The sequence below is a fragment of the Pan troglodytes genome, chromosome 10 (assembly GCF_028858775.2).
Source record: "Pan troglodytes isolate AG18354 chromosome 10, NHGRI_mPanTro3-v2.0_pri, whole genome shotgun sequence".
In the NCBI taxonomy this organism is placed as follows: domain Eukaryota; kingdom Metazoa; phylum Chordata; class Mammalia; order Primates; family Hominidae; genus Pan; species Pan troglodytes.
Window position 1 is genome coordinate 72,975,463 of NC_072408.2, and position 16,843 is coordinate 72,992,305.

A 16,843-nucleotide genomic window follows, 5' to 3' on the forward strand; every position below is an offset into this window, starting at 1 on the left:
TCAAGAAGATTACTCTGGTTACTATGTTGGAAAAAAAACCACAATAACATAGGTAGCCAAAGAAAGAAGGAGGGAGACAATTTAGCAAGGTGATACGGTAAGCTAGATGAGACATGATGGTGGCAGTCGGGTAGTAGCAGTGCAGATGATGAGAAATGGTCAGAATCTGGGTTCTAAATTATGAGAAAGTTTGTTGATAGATTTAATGTGAGGTGAAAGAAAGAGAATCAAGAAGTCTCATGGATTTTTTTGCCAGATGATGACATGAGAAAAAGGGCAAAACTAGTAAGCTGGGGGAGGACAATAACATCAGGGATTCTGTTCAGGAATGTTAAGTTTAGAGATACCTATAGACATCCAGTCTGCAGGACAATGATTCTTGATTTATATATGAGATATAAACTTCAGAGTTGTGAGCATAGAAATAAGATTGAAAGCCATGAGGCTAGATGGAATTTTCTAGGGATTTAGAGCAAATTGAGAAGATCCAATAACTAAATTCTGAGACAGACACTTCAATGTTTAGAGCAGCTGTTCTCAAAGTATGATCTGTGGTCCCATGGGGTTCCCTAAGACTCTTATATGGAAACCTGGAGGTCAAAACTACATTTTCATAATCATACAAAGATATTATCTGCCTTTTTTTTTCTTTTTTTACTGTGTTAACAATCGCACTGAAATACAAAAACAATGGTGGGTAAATTGCTGTCACTTCAGCATAAATCAAAGACAGTGGTACTAAACTCAATTAGAAGTTATATGCTTCACCACTGTTGCTCTTGTAGTTAAAATGAAATGCCAACTATTGCTCTCGTAGTTTAAAATGAAAATGTAAGAATGCCTCTGAGAAGAGAGTAACCATTCCTGATGATCCTTTATTACACATCTATTTATTAACAACGTTCAGTGTAAAAACATGGAAACTTCTCATAAAGTACTTCTGGTCCAAAGTAAAATACTTTGATTGGCTCAAGGAAAGACACTTGTGCCATTGTTTGAATTGAAGGCTGGATGACTTTCTTTATGGAACACATTTTTTTATCTGAAAATCAACTAACAGAAAAATTAGGTTTATTCAAACTTGGGTTTTTGGCAGACATTTTCTTGAAAATAAACCAAGTAGGCCGGGTGCGGTGGCTCACGCCTGTAATCCCAGCACTTTGGGAGGCCGAGGCGGGCGGATCACGAGGTCAGGAGATTGAGACCATCCTGGCTAACATAGTGAAACCCCGTCTCTACTAAAAATACAAAAAAATTAGCCGGGCGCGGTGGCGGGTGCCTGTAGTCCCAGCTACTCGGGAGGCTGAGGCAGGAGAATGGCGGGAACCCGGGAGGCGGAGCTTGCCGTGAGCCGAGATCGCGCCACTGCGCTCCAGGCTGGGTGACAGAGAGAGACTCCGTCTCAAAAAAAAAAAAAAAAAAAAAAAGAAAGAAAGAAAGAAAGAAAATAAACCAAGTGACCTTGTCACTTTAAGGAAAACAACCGACTGTATTTGTTGCCAGTGATAACTTTTAAACTTTCAAGCAAAAATTTTGGAAGATTTGCCTCTGTAAGCTTGACAGCTTCCCAATATTGTCAGGTGAGATCAGTAGTGATATTAGGAAATGTGATTTTTTGATATTATATAATGAGATGTGTCAACATTAGAAAAATCTGCATGGTTCAGGGAACTAATATTTTATAATTGACCAATGCATAATGTTACAAAATCATGAATGGGTAAAAAAGCCATTTAAAGTGCAGGATAGACAATAGATTTTCACATAACTGAGTACAAAAAGTTTACTGATACAGCTTTAGATTGCACTTTACAAGTGACCTTCAAGAAACTACCACTTGGAGTTCAAGTACAAAATCAAAGGGGGACATCCAAAATTATTTGAAAAGGCTATTAAAATACTCTTCCTTTTTCCAAATATATTACCTAAGTTAGGTCAGATTTTCTTCATATCCTTCAACCCAAACAATGCATTAGAATAGATTGAATTAGAAGGAGAAATGACACTCCAGCTGTCTTCTTTTAAACTACACTAGGAGTGGGCAAACCTTTTCCATGAAAGTCCAAATAGTTGATATTTTAGGATTTGCCTGCCATATAGTCTCTCTTTGTCACAAATATGCAACTCTTTCATTGTAGTGAGAAAGCTGCCACAAATACTGTGTAAGTTAATGAACATGGTTGTATTCCAATAAATATTTATAAAAACAAGCAGTGGTCTGAATTTGTCCAATAGGCTGTAGTTTGCAGAACCTAGCCCCACACTAGACAGTAAATACATTTTCAAAACTATAAAACAATACCAGTTTTCTCACTAATTTGTTTTGAAAAACAGTTTTTTTCATAAAAATTGTACATAGGTTTTGAAAATGTAGCTATTTTTTCATAAAAATTGTATTTCTGTTAACATGTAGTGGGTTTCTAATTATCATACTTAAACAAATTAATCAATAATTCTTTTCAAGTCTCAACTTTAATTTCTGATACAATCATAACTGATAGATAAAAGCCACATAACCAAAAGCTCTTTGAGAGCTTTAATAATTTTTAAGAATGTAAATGGGGTCTTGATACCAAAAAGTTTGAAAACTACTGGTTTATAGGCAGGAGACATGAGAAGAAACGAGTAAATGAGACAATGGAGGAGTGGCCCATTGAGGAAGGAGGACAACTGGAAATGGGATATCCTGGAAACCAAGTGAACAAATTGTTTCAAGGAGGAGAGTGTGAGACTAACTGTGTCAACTGATAATAGCATCATCAAAATGCTAATGGTAAGGAGGACCAGGTCCAGTGGCTCACACCTGTAATTCCAGCACTTTGGGAGGCCGAGGAGGGAGGATCGCTTGAGCCCGGGAGTTCGAGACCAGCCTGAGAAATATAGCAAGGCCTTATCTCTGTAAAAAATAAAAAAACTAGCTTGGTGCTGTGGCACACCCCTGTGGACCCAGCTACTTGGGAAGCTGAGATGGGAGGATCACTTGAGCCCAGGAGGTCAAAGCTGCAGTGAGCCATAATTGTACCACTTCACTCCAGATACTGGTCTCAAAAAAATGCTAATGATAAGGAACCAATAGACAGGGAAATGTTAAGCTTCAAGAGACAGAAGGGCTAATCACTGGCTATAGGACACTGGAGAAGAGGAAGGCATCCAGGGCACTTGTCTTTGTCCATTTGGGTTGGGGAGGCCTTTGCTGAGGGTGAGAAGACCTCATCTACTGGCAAAGAGGACTAATCAGAATTTAGGGACTCAAGGTCCCCAGGTTCATCAGGGTCTACCCACATGTCGCCATTCCAACTTATAGGATCTCATTCTTTCCCAGTCGGTGCCTATACTTTGACAGTAGATACCCTACACTATAGGAAATAAGGCTGTCCTTTATGGCATACCTAGAAGCTCTTAGGTTATTTATGCTGTGCTTGACCTGGGAATTTAAATTCCTGAGCTCGTCATTTTCTTTCATTACTTTATCCAGTGGCATTAGTAGCAACCAATCAACATCATTATATTTTTCAGTTTTACAAAAATATTTGAAACTATCATATACAGAGTTACTCACCTCCTTGCCTCTTGTAAGGGGTTGATTAGGAATATCCAATGCAGATATTTTGCATATTTCTATAAACAATTCACAGCATGGACTATTAGTGCTTTCTTTACTACGGGAAATGAGATCCTGAGCATTTTTAGATCTAATCAGATTAAAGAGCCAGTTCCAGAAACCCCAAAACCAATTCAGAAAACTCATTTAAAAAATTCTATTCCTCTAGAATCACTCTTGTTACCAAAATCTGTATTAGTTAAGGTTCTCTAGAGAATTACAACTAATAAGATACATAGAAAGATAGATATATGAGAGGATTTATTATGGGAATTGGCTCATGTGATTATGGAGGACAAGAATTAGAATGATACGCTGTTTTGCAAGCTGGAGAACCAAGAAAGCTAATAGTGTAATTCAGTCTGAATCTCAAAGCCTGAGAATCAGGGGAGCCAATGCTGTAACTCTCAGTTCAAAAGCCTGAAAGCCAGGGACAAGTAGTGTATGTGTATAGGGGTTGCTGGTGTGAGTCCTGAGAGCCTGGAACTCTGATATTCCAAGGCAGGGGATGATAGTTGTTTTGGCTACACAAGAGAGTGAGAATTTGCCTTTTCTTTGCGTTTTTGTTCCATCTGGGCATTCAAGGGATTGGATGGTGCCTGCCTACATTGGCAAGGGTGGATTATCTTTACTGAGTCTACTGAGCCGAATGCTAATCTCTTCTGGAAACACCTTCAGAGACACACCCAGAAATGTTTTATCAGCTATTTGTGTTATCACTTAACCCAGTCAACTTGACACATACAATGAACTGTCAACGCACTGGTTGAAGAAATTGCTTTAAATGAGTGAAAAGTTCCCACTTCTGAAACAAGAGGTAGTAAATAAAGGATGAAGGCAGCTGTGGGCAAATTTGTAGGTGCAGGAGCAGGAAACTGAGAGTGTTAATCTGATGGTTTCTATTTTCACTTTGAAGTAGGACTGAAGCATCTTTTGAAATGAGGGGGTGAAGTGTTTCGGAGGCTTAGAAGAGTAGGAAAAGTGAAAGGCTGAAGAAATGAGGAGAGAGAGCTGACGAGGAAAATTAGAGGGTTTCCAGGTAATGTTGACTTTTCAGGAGGGGTTAGAAATTGTGACTGTATTGTGGCACCAATCTATATGATTGATGGATTTTCTCTAGCAAATATTTAACAGCCCAGGTATTAGTACAGAGAAAGTAGACAATAAACCTGCTAGCCCAGGAGTAGGCAAACTTTTCCTATGAAGAGCCAGATAGTACATATTTTAGGATTTGCAGGCCATACAGTTTCAAACACAGCTATTCAACTCTGCCTTTGTAGTATAAAATCAGCCACAGATAATATATAAACAAATGAGCATGGCTGTGTTCCAGTAACACTTATGTTCACTGAAATCTGAATTTAACACGTTTCATGTCACAAAACATTACTCGTCCTTTGATTTTTTTTCAACGGTTTAAAAACAAAAAATTCTTAGCTTGTGGGCCATACAAAAATTGGCAGCAGGTTGATTTGGTCTGTGGGGTCCGTAGTTTGTAAACCTCTGCCCTAAACTATGTGGCAAATTAGAGAAAGGTACATGCTCAGGACAGATCTACCCCAGGACTCTGAGCAAAGCTTCAGTTTTTTCCCATTTGTCCCCTTTGCTGGGTGCTTTTGTGCAGTGCACAGACTGCTCTTATGCTTTCAGATTTGGGGGACTATCAGACCCCCAAATGATGGTTGTTTCGGATACAGCATTGAAAGTGAGGATATCGGCACAAAAATGGCTGAAAAGATGGGTCACTTTAGTGTTATCTGAATAGGGGTGGGAGGTAAGGTGGAAAGGTGCTGATAGACATCCAGTCAAGGGCATCAAGGGCCATTAAGTATTTTTTTTTTCTTTTTTGAGACAGAGTCTTGCTGTTGGCTCTTGTCGCCCAGGCTGGAGTGCAATGGTGAGATCTCAGCTCACTGCAACCTCTGCCTACTGGGTTCAAGCAATTCTCCTGCCTCAGCCTCCAGAGTAGCTGGGATTACAGGCGCCTGCCGCCATGCCCGGCAAATTTTTGTATTTTTAGTAGAAACAGGGTTTCACCATGTTGGCCAGGCTGGCCTCAAGCTCCTGACCTCGGGTGATCCGCCCACCTCAGCCTCCCCAAGTGCTGGGATTACAGGCCACTGCGCCCAGCCCTATTAAGTATTTATGAGCTCAAGGAACCAATATAATAGGAATGATTGAGGGAAGAGTTGGAACATTAAAGTTCTAGAGAGGTATGTTGGAATGTATGAACTAAGAGTGAAAGAGTTGAGGTAATTTTACGATGTAGTGTGTGGCACATCAAAGGGGTCAAAGTCTTTGATGAGAAAGAGAAAATGGCCACGTTGTCAGTAAGTGACAGCACCAACAGAGATTAGAGGTTGACACAGCTGATGTCATGAACATAAAGAAACAATGAGAGTAAAAATGTAATGATCTGGAAATGGTTCAGGGACAAAGGGAAGATCAGTCACTCTAACTCATGCCTGACATTCTCTTGTCCTCTCCCTTCCAAAAATTAGCTCCCAATTTGCTTCTATACCCCAAGAATTTAGGTCCTTTAAGATCCTTTTCTTTCCTCCCAAAGAACTGCTCAGGAACTGGGAAGAAAACATTAGTGAAGAAATTTAGAGGTTAACATATAAGAAATAGAAAAGCTGGGCATGTGTATAAGTAACAGGTTTTGCTTCATTGTAGTTACATATTTCAACTTCTGACTAGAATCTCCACTTGAATGAATCAGAGGCTTCTTAAGCTCAATATGTGCAAAATAGAACTGAATTTCCTCCTTGACACATTCTGCCCATGCTGCCAGGTAAACTTCTGCCTGCTTTTGTGTAACTCTCTCAGTAAAAGATATTACCAGACCCTCCCCTCACCCAATTCCTTCCATAGGTTTCCTTAGTCTGTCCAACTATCTTCATATCCAGGGCTACCCCTCTGCTTTAGGCTCTCATCATCTCTTACTTGGATTATTAGAACATCCTTTCAGTGAACTCCCTAATAACCCTGCTTTATTTAAATTTTCATAAGTTGTTCATCATGGTTTTTTTGCATTAATTTGATTTTGTAAAATATTGCATTAAAATTTCATTTATCTTGATTCCCAAATATTTTGGTGCCTCCTTAAGGTGTGCACAAAAAGCAAGTGCTGTCCTCATTTCACTCTTGTCCTCGCCCTTCTCCTACCTCCAGTCTTGTCTCCCTCAATCTGTTTTCCATTTAGCCAGGCAGCCAGTCAACTAAAATACGTAAGTAATCATGCCACATTCCTGCTTAAAATTCATCAAAGTATTCCCCTCAGGTTAATTCCACAAGACCTCACCAGATCAATCTTGTTCTGGTCCCTGCTTTCTATTTCAACCTCTATTCTGGATTTCCTCTTTTTCCTCTATTTGTCATTGCCATGGCTAACATCATGTACTGACACAGAATGAACACATAATGTTCTTAGAGCTTTACATGTATTATTTTATTCTATATGATGAGGTGATACAGATACCATTATATTATTTCTGTATTATTTTATAGCCAAAGATACTGCTATAAAGAGTTACCTGAGGTTGGGAATTTATTTTAGAAAGAAGTTTATTTGGCCTACGATTCTGCAGGCTGTACAAGCATGGCGTCAACATCTGCACAGCTTCTAGTGAGGCCTCAGGAAGCTCACAATCATGGTGGAAGGCAGCGGGGGAGCTGGCATACCACATGGCAAGAGAGGGAGCAAGAGAGAGAGAGAGATGCGTGTCGTGCCATGCTCTTTTAAACAACCAGCTCTCGTGTGAACTCATAGAGAACTCAGTCATTACCATGAGGACAGCACCAAGACATTCATGAGGGATCTGCTCCCATAACCCAAATTCCTCCCCCTAGGTCCACCTCCAACATTAGGGATCACACTTCAGCATGAGATTTGGAGTGGACACACATCCAAACCACGTCAGTCACTAAGCTATAAAGTTTCATAGTTCCCTTCCCCTAGGTCTTTATATGCTTTTCTACATTTCCCCTCCTTGGAAAACTCTCCAATATCCTGCTGTGGTTACTTCCTGCAGTAGGTTGATTAGTGGCTCCCCTAAGGCATTCACATCCCAATCCCTGGAAACTGTTACCTAACGTGGTAAAATGATTTTGCAGTTGTGATCAGGTTCAGAATTCGAGATAGGAAATTATCCTTGTATTATCTGAATGGGCCCAATGTAATTACAAAGGCCCTTCCAAGAGTGAGGCAGGGAGATCAGAGTGAGAGAGAAGATATGATGATGGAAGCAGAGAGGTTAGAGTGATGCCATTGCTGGTAGGGGGCCATGAGGAAGGTAGGCAGCCTCTGAAAGTCAGAAAAGGGAAAGAACAGACTATTGCTTACAGCCTCCAGAGAGAATGCAGCCCTGCTAACACCTTGGTCTTGGACTTTCAATGTCCAGTACTGCAAGCTAATACATTTGTGTTATTGTAAGCCATTAAATTTCTGGTAATTTGTTACAGTAGCAATGGGAAACTAATACACTTCCTCTGGAATGCTTTTCCTGGTCCCCGCAAATTATGTTAGATGCTCTTTCCAAATGTTCCCACAACTTCCTGTCCTTGCCTCTCACCCAGCACTTGCCGTATTGCATTGCATTTCCTGGTTGTGAGCCCATCTCTACCTCTAGATGGTAAGTTCCTTTGACTGGGATCTTGTTCTTTTGTATCCTGAGAACTTTACTTAAAGATACACAACTGGAGCTCAACAGACATTTGTTGAGTGAATAAATGAATGTGATTCCTCAGTCAAAGAGGGTTCGGATTATGTGTTTATACTACAATTATGTTTAAAATGATGATTATTAAGTTTAAAATGCAACCAAATTTGCCTTCCTGTTAAGAAAAAACAAAAATATAAAGGACACAGAGTGGGCTTTTTTCTAAGTATCCCATGAACACTGCAGGAGGAAGCAGTTACCTTGACGATAATGAGAAACCTGCTTTCTTCAGAGAAGCAAATGAAGCAATAAAACAAGAGAGGGTAAAGTAATTAAGAAATGCTGGGCTGGGCACGGTGGCTTACGCCTGTAATCCCAGCACTTTAGGAGGCCGAGGAGGATTACCTGCGGTCAGGAGTTCAAGACCAGCCTGGCCAAGGTGGTGACACCCTGTCTCTACTAAAAATACAAAAATTAGCTGGGTGTGGTGGTGCCCGCCTGTAATCCCAGTTATTCGGGGAGGCACTGAGGTAGAATAAAAATATAAAGGAAAGAGAGTGGGCTTTTTTCTAAGTATCCCATAAACACTGCAGGGGGAAGCAGTTACCTTGACGATAATGAGAAACCTGCTTTCTTCAGAGAAGCAAATGAAGCAATAAAACAAGAGAGGGTAAAGTAATTAAGAAATGCTGGGCCGGGCACAGTGACTCAGGCCTGTAATCCCAGCACTTTAGGAGGCCGAGATGGATTACCTGCGGTCAGGAGTTCAAGACCAGCCTGGCCAACGTGGTGACACTCTGTCTCTACTAAAAATACAAAAATTAGCTGGGTGTGGTGGTGCCCGCCTGTAATCCCAGCTATTCGCGGGGGGCGCTGAGGTAGAATAAAAATATAAAGGACAGAGAGTGGGCTTTTTTCTAAGTATCCCATGAACACTGCAGGGGGAAGCAGTTACCTTGACGATAATGAGAAACCTGCTTTCTACAGAGAAGCAAATGAAGCAATAAAACAAGAGAGGGTAAAGTAATTAAGAAATGCTGGGCTGGGCACAGTGGCTCACGCCTGTAATCCCAGCACTTTAGGAGGCCGAGGCGGATTACCTGTGGTCAGGAGTTCAAGACCAGCCTGGCCAACGTGGTGACACCCTGTCTCTACTAAAAATACAAAAATTAGCTGGGTGTGGTGGTGCACGCCTGTAATCCCAGCTATTCGGTGGGGGGCTGAGGTAGGAGAATTGCTTGAACCTGGGAGGCGGAGGTTGCAGTGAGCTGAGATCACACCACTGCACTCCAGCCTGGGCAACAGAGTGAGACTCTGTTTCAAAAAAAAGAAAAAGAAGAAAAGAAAATCTGAAGTTTAACATAGGCTTATACATTTTTTACATAGTAAGACACATACTTAGAAATGACATATGTGCCAGCTACAAGAAGTTTTTATTCACGACAGTGGTGAATTGAGTGGGACTGTGCTTGGCTTGCTACTGTTGAATATGACTCAAACACAAGTCAGGAACACATGACATTTTATTCCTATTTTCCTTTTGTTGTGAGTCTTTGTAATGCTCTATGTCTTAGTCCATTCAGCTGATATAACAAAATATCATAAACTGGGTAACTTATAAATGATAAATATTTATTTCTCATGGTTCTGGAGGCTGGGAAGTATAAGCTCAAGGCACTGGCAGATTTGATGTCTGGTGAGGGCCTGCTTCCTGGTTCACAGAATGACACCTTCTCACTGTGCGCATGAGGTGGAAGGGCAAGACAGCTGTTGGGGGCCTCTTTTATAGGGGTACTAATCCCATTCATGAGGGTTCCATCCTCACAACACCACAATGGCCCCATCTCTTAATATTATCACATCAGAGATTAGGTTTCAACATATGATTTTTGGGGGGACACGTTCAGACCACAGCACCTAATTTAACAGTGTGATTTCAGTATGCTGATTCTCAAAGGGAGAAGTCATTACAGAATCACCTGTTTCTCTCCCATCCTATACCTCACCAACTGTTTTAATAGTCTGGCATGGTGTTACTGGGTCATCTGCTCAGGGTATTACAAGGCTTAGACCAGGTGTTAGTCAGACTGAGTTTTTATCTGGTGGCTCTGGAGAAAAAAATCTGCTTCCAAGTTCAGTGGTACAGTTAGCGCAATTCAGTCCCTTGTGGTTGTGGAACTGAGGTCCCATTTCCTTCCTGGCTATCAGCTAGGAATTTCTCTCAGCAACTAGAGGCTGCTTTTAGGTACTTTTCCTGGGGCCACAATTGTCACTTTACAACACAGATGCTATGCCTAAAAACTTAACAATAAATATTATCAAATATCGAGGTAAGATTAAAATTTCCCTGATTGTCTCAGAAATGGTCTTGCAGTTTGTTAACAGAAGGATCCAATCAGGATTCAAACATTGCCTTTGGTTGAATTATGTCTTAAATCTTTTAAAATATAAAACATTTCTCCAGTTCTTTATTTTTCTTGCAATGTATTTGTTGAAGAAACACGAATTTGTTTACAGAATTGTCTTTATTTTAGATCTTCCTGATTGCATCCCAATGCTGTTATTTAACATGCTCCTCTGTCTACTGTATTTTTTATAAAATTGGCAAATAGGTATGAGGTTTGATTCAACTCAGTTTCAATTTTATTTAAAGCAGGAATATGTCATGGGAAGTATTGTGTTTGCACTATTGCATCAAATCAGGAGACACATAAGCTTGGTTCTCTTTCTGTGATGTCAGCAAGCATTAATCACCATTGCCTGGACCCAAGATTTCATTATGAGTTGCAGACAGGTGATATTTTAATTTTACCAATTCTTCTTCATTCATTAACTACAATATTTCTTATAGAAAAACTTTCTCGCATCAACTATTCCCTTAGGTTACCCTGAGGTGCAGTTCTTCCAGGAAGGGCAAGATAAACACTTGATTCATTCTTTTTGTTGTTTCTGTTTTTAGAATAACATATTGGTTTCCCAGCATTCTCCAAAGGAATCAATAAGTTTGTTGGTCATATCTTTTTTTTTGAGATGGAGTCTCGCTCTGTCGCCCAGGCTGGAGTGCAGTGGCGTGATCTCAGCTCACTGCGAGCTCTGCCTCCTGGGTTCACGCCATTCTCCTGCCTCAGCCTCCAGAGTAGCTGGGACTACAGGCGCCTGCCACCATGCTTGGCTAATTTTTTTTGTATTTTTAGTAGAGATGGGGTTTCACCGTGTTAGTCAGGATTGTCTCAATCTCCTGACCTCGTGATCCACCTGCCTCGGCCTCCCAAAGTGCTGGGATTACAGGTGTGACCCACTGCACCTGGCCTGTTGGTCATTTCTTGTTGCAGGAAGTCAGGGACCCTGAATGGAGGGACCTGCTGGAGCTGGTCTCTTAATCCTGTTATCTTTGTAAGCTGAGGATATATGTCACCTCAGGACCACTGTGATAATTGTGTTAACTGTACAAATTGATTGTAAAACATGTGTGTTTGAACAATATGAAATCAGTGCACCTTGAAAAAGAACAGAATAACAGCAATTTTTAAGGAACAAGGGAATGTCTTCATAAGTCACCCCACCATAAGGTCTGACCGCCTGTGGGGTCGGGCAAAAAGAGCCATATTTTTCTTCTTGCAGAGAGCCTACAAGTGGACGTGCAAGTAGGGAAGATATCACTAAATTATTTCCCTAGCAAGGAATATTAATATTAATACCCTGGGAAAGGAATGCATTCCTGGGGGGAAGTCTATAAATGGCTGCTATGGGAATGTCTGTCTTGTGCAGTTGAGATAAGGACTGAGATATGCCCTGGTCTCCTGCAGTACCCTCAGGCTTACTAGGGTGGAGAAAAACTCCGCCGTGGTAAATTTGTGGTCAGACCGGTTCTCTGCTCTCGAACCCTGTTTTCTGTTGTTTAAGATGTTTATCAAGACAATACGTGCACCGCTGAACATAGATACTTATCAGTAGTTCTGCTTTTGCCCTTTGCCTTGAGATCTTTGTTGGACCCTTATCAGTAGTTCTGCTTTTGCCCTTTGTCCTGTTCCCTCAGAAGCATGTGATCTTTGTTAGACCCTTATTAGTAGTTCTGCTTTTTGCCCTTTGAAGCATGTGATCTTTGTACCTACTCCCTGTTCTTACACCCCCTCCCCTTTTGAAATCCTTAATAAAAACTTGCTGGTTTTGAGGCTCAGGCGGGCATCATGGTCCTACCAATATGTGATGTCACCCCAGCGGCCCAGCTGTAAAATTCCTCTCTTCGTACTGTCTCTCTTTATTTCTCAGCCAGCTGATACTTACAGAAAATAGAAAGAACCTACATTGAAATATTGGGGGCGGGTTACCCTGATAATTTCTGTAGTAGTAGTTGTTGTTAATATCATTATGAACTCTGGATTATTGCAAATTTGATGTGTTCCAATTAATTGCAGGTATTGATCTTCTTGATGCTCAAATCGCTCCATCTCTGGCTACTGGGAGCCTCTTTTATTGGCTCCTGTGTTCCTTTGTTGTGATCCTATCAGTCTTGGATAGATTTCTTGCTTTCCAGTATGATCAACTCATCTTGATTTGTCTTCCTATTAGCCTTTTCTCTATAGACATGTCTTGGTTCTTTTAAGTAGGAAATAGCATTTAGAGTAAAGGCCACAATCTCAGCACTGGGTGAATTCATTGTTACTGCTTGGTAAATATTTATAAGACATTTCCATGAATACAGTTAGAAAAAAACTTAAATAAATAAATAAATAAAACATCATGCCTGTAATCCCAGCACTTTGGGATGCCAAGGCAGGAGGATTGCTTGAGCCCAGGAATTCCATACCAGCCTGGGCAACATGGTAGGACCCCATCTCTATAAAAAAAAATTTTTTAAGTTAGCTGGGTGTGGTGGTGTGTGTCTGTTGTTCCAGCTACTTGGGAGGCTGAGCTGGGAGGATCACTTGAACCCAGAAGGTTGAGGCTGCAGTGAGCTGTGATTGCATCACTGCACTACTGCACTCCAGCCTGGGTGACATGGCAAGACTGGCCTCAAAAGGAAAAAAAAGAAAAAGAAAAGAGAAAATATATTATAAATTCATACTATTCATAAGGTTATTTCTAACTATAAATTAGGATGACTATATTCATTTAATTTTTATATGGTATCTCTTTTTTTCCAACCCTGAAAATCTTGGTTCCTGAAGAGATTGAAATAATTGTGTGAACACTCTTTCTCTATACGTAAACATACATACATATATATATAATTACAGATATATAATACTGGTATTATTACTAGCAATATGATCACAAAATAGTTTAAGATTTTTTTTGTAGTTACTTTTGTCCTTAGGCCATTTCCCACTAGGGATGTTTAGATAAATTCCTATATTGTAAAAGAACTTAAAATACTTCTTTTCTGTGTGGTTAATTTTCCATATCTCTACCTTGTTATTTCATTTTGTTTTCAATTAAAATTTTATTTTGGTTTATTTTACTTTATAAAGATGTATTAGTCTGTTCTTGCATTGCTATAAAGAACTATCTGAGCCTAGGTAATTTATAAAGAGGTTTAGTTGGCTCGTGGTTATGCAGGCTGTACAGGAAGCATGGCTGGGGATACTTGCAATCATGGCAGAAGGCAAAGAGAAAGGAGGCACGCCTCACATGATCAGAGAAGGAGAAAGACAGCGATAAGGGGTGGGGGTGCCACACGCTTTTAAAAAACCAGAGCTCATGAGAAATCACTATCATGAGATCAGCAAGGGGGAAAGCTGCCCCCATGATCCGATCACCTCTCACCAGACCCCTCCTCCAATACCGGGGATTACAATTCATCATGAGATTTGGGCAGGGACACAAATCCAAACCATATCAAATGATATAAATCACTTACATGCCTCCAAAGCTGATACTATCAAACAAGGTACATTCAGAAAAGTTTAGCTTCATTACTTTTTTACTCACTCTGTCCTCTCTTCCCCCCACAGGTAACCGTTTTTGTTTATCCTCCATTTAAAAATAATATATACAAATAGATTTCTCTGTATTATATTTGCACTCCTTTCTTAGATAAAAGATGCTTTTTTTCCCAAAACATGCTTGTTTTTTAATGTTTACCTAGTAAACCCTGGCGATTACACCACAGTCATATGTAGATATTTATTTTATGGCTGAATATTATTCAAATATGCAAAATCACAGTTTATTCAACCAATCTTTTTATGGTAGTCATATGCATTGTTCCTAGCCTTTTCGTTATGTCAAAGAGTACTGCCATTAATATCCCTGTGCACACAACTTTTTGTGTTTTTGCTGGTGTTTCTTTGGGATAGATTCCTGGGAGTAGAATTATTGGGTCAAGCACAAATCCATACCTAATTGTGCTAGATATTGGCAAATTCTCCTCTATAGGGGTTGTATCATTTTGCACGCTGGGCTGAAATATATGAGGGTGTGTATTTATCCACAGCCTTTTCAACAGAGTATGTTGTCAAACATTTGGATTTGTAACTAATATGCAAAAAATTTACATTATAATATAAATTTGCATCTCTTTTATTATGGCATCTGTTTACACGGTAAAGGACCATTTGACTTTCTTTTTCTGTGACTCATCTGTTTTTAGTTCTTGTCTATTTTTCAAAAGGATTTTTAGCTCTTTTAGAAGCTCTTTATATATCAGTCCTTTATATATTAATTCTTTTTTCTGTGGTATAAGTTCCAAATATTATGAGGAACACATTCAATTTTTCATTTTTTCATCTAGCTATCCAGTTATCCCAACGTCAATGATTAAGAAATGGAATATGGTTTTTATGCAATTTAAATAAGACCAGTGTAGTTGGAATAGGGCAGTTGGAGAGTCATGTGAAATAAATATAGTAAAGTAGGTAGGGACCAGATCATAGAGTCTTGTGGTCTACCCTGGAAATTTTGGTTTTTATCTTAATAGCAGTAGACAACCACTGAAGAGTTTCAAGCTAGGTAGAATGTGTCAGGGGATGTTTGAGCAAACCTCCCTTAGCTAGGGATGGTAGGTTTATTTACTCAAATAGGAATCAAGACATTGATGACCTGGTAACCAAACCACAAGGGGTAGAAGTAATGACTAAAGTCCCAGGGTATGAATCTTTAGTATTAAACATACTAAAGCCCCAATAGCTTTAGTATTAGAAGACCTGTATTGACTTATCTCATTCTAATATGTTTCCCATAAGTATTGCTACTTAAGGTTAAAATTTCAACTTCACCTCATCTGAACTGCAGTAGCTGCCTGTATGATGGTACCTGTAATGTGTGAAGAAGCTACTCCCTCTGTGGGAAGCAACACAACCTATAGCAAGTTTAGAATTCTCTTATGCAGCTGTCTGGAACAAACTGGATAGGTGCCATATCGCGTGGGCTGTATACGGACACTAGTCATGGACTCAGCTCACTTTTGCTCTTCCCATCAATTGCAGTAATTTGTAACTGCCCACTTGTCAGCACTCCTTTAAATAACACTAGTGCATAGCGAGTTCAGCTGGAGAGCCACGGTATCCTAGTCTTTACAGATTTAGCAAATAAATCTAGCTTTACTTTTCAAGGTACATTGGATATGTTATCAGATTGCTCCTCTAACAACAGGGAAAGACTGGAAGTTAACAAGTGGGTTGGGAAATTACCTGTCAATTTAATTAATCTAATTAATGTTACAGATAGTGCCTCTGTGAAGATAATGGCTTATAGGACTATAAAAACTCTGATTATTAATGCCATCTAATTGGCAAAGGGAAAGGGGTGTGAATAAAAGAAAATATGTAGTGTTGGATTAAAATTTTGGGGTTAAAATTTTTAAGAGTCAGGAGTAGAACCTGGATCCCATGAACTGAGGTGAACTGGGACCTCAAGTTTGTAGATAATGTTAAATTAAAATGGAACGATCTAGCACTAGGTGACAAGCTAATACAAGGTGGAGAAGCCATAGAGTTTAATTTTAATTTTATTTTTAATTTTTTTGAGACAGAGTCTCACTCTGTTGCCCAGGCTGGAGTGCAGTGGCACAATCTCAGCTAACTGCAGCCTCCACCTCCTGAGCTCAAATGATTCTAATGCCTCAACCTCCCAAGTAGCTGGGATTACAGGCGCCTACCCCCATGCCTGGCTAATTTTTGTATTTTCAGTAGAGACAGGGTTTCACCATGTTGGTCAAAATGGTCTCAAACCCCTCATCTCAAGCAATCCACCTGCTGTGGACTGCCAAAGTACTGGGATTACAGGAGTGAGCCACCGCACCCAGCCTAGAGTTTAATTTTAAACAAACCCAACAAAGCAAAAATAAAATAAAATAAATCCACAGCTGACCGAACTGTCTCTTGAAGTTCTGAACATATAAAACATTTTTTTATAACAAAAAGGTCTGACAAGAATAAGGTCTTATTCTAATAAGAATAATATAAAGGTCTGATCTTTCCTAAAAAATTCTCCTAAAACAGAGGGACAAATTTGCTATATAAAAAGCTGACTTGGGTCACTTTGTGCTGAAAGGATTAGAGAAGAGCAAGAGTGATCCAGTCTTCCAGGTGATAGATAATGGTGGAAAATAGATGAATTCGAGAGATCTGTAGGAATTATA

The 16,843-nt window shown here is 39.9% G+C and overlaps 1 long non-coding RNA gene across 2 annotated transcripts in view; it reads right to left on the reverse strand.

The window, feature by feature from the left end:
* The window catches only part of LOC134807486 (uncharacterized), a 177,269-nt gene that overhangs the window by 25,767 nt on the left and 134,659 nt on the right, over nt 1-16,843 (reverse strand). The window lies entirely within an intron of this gene.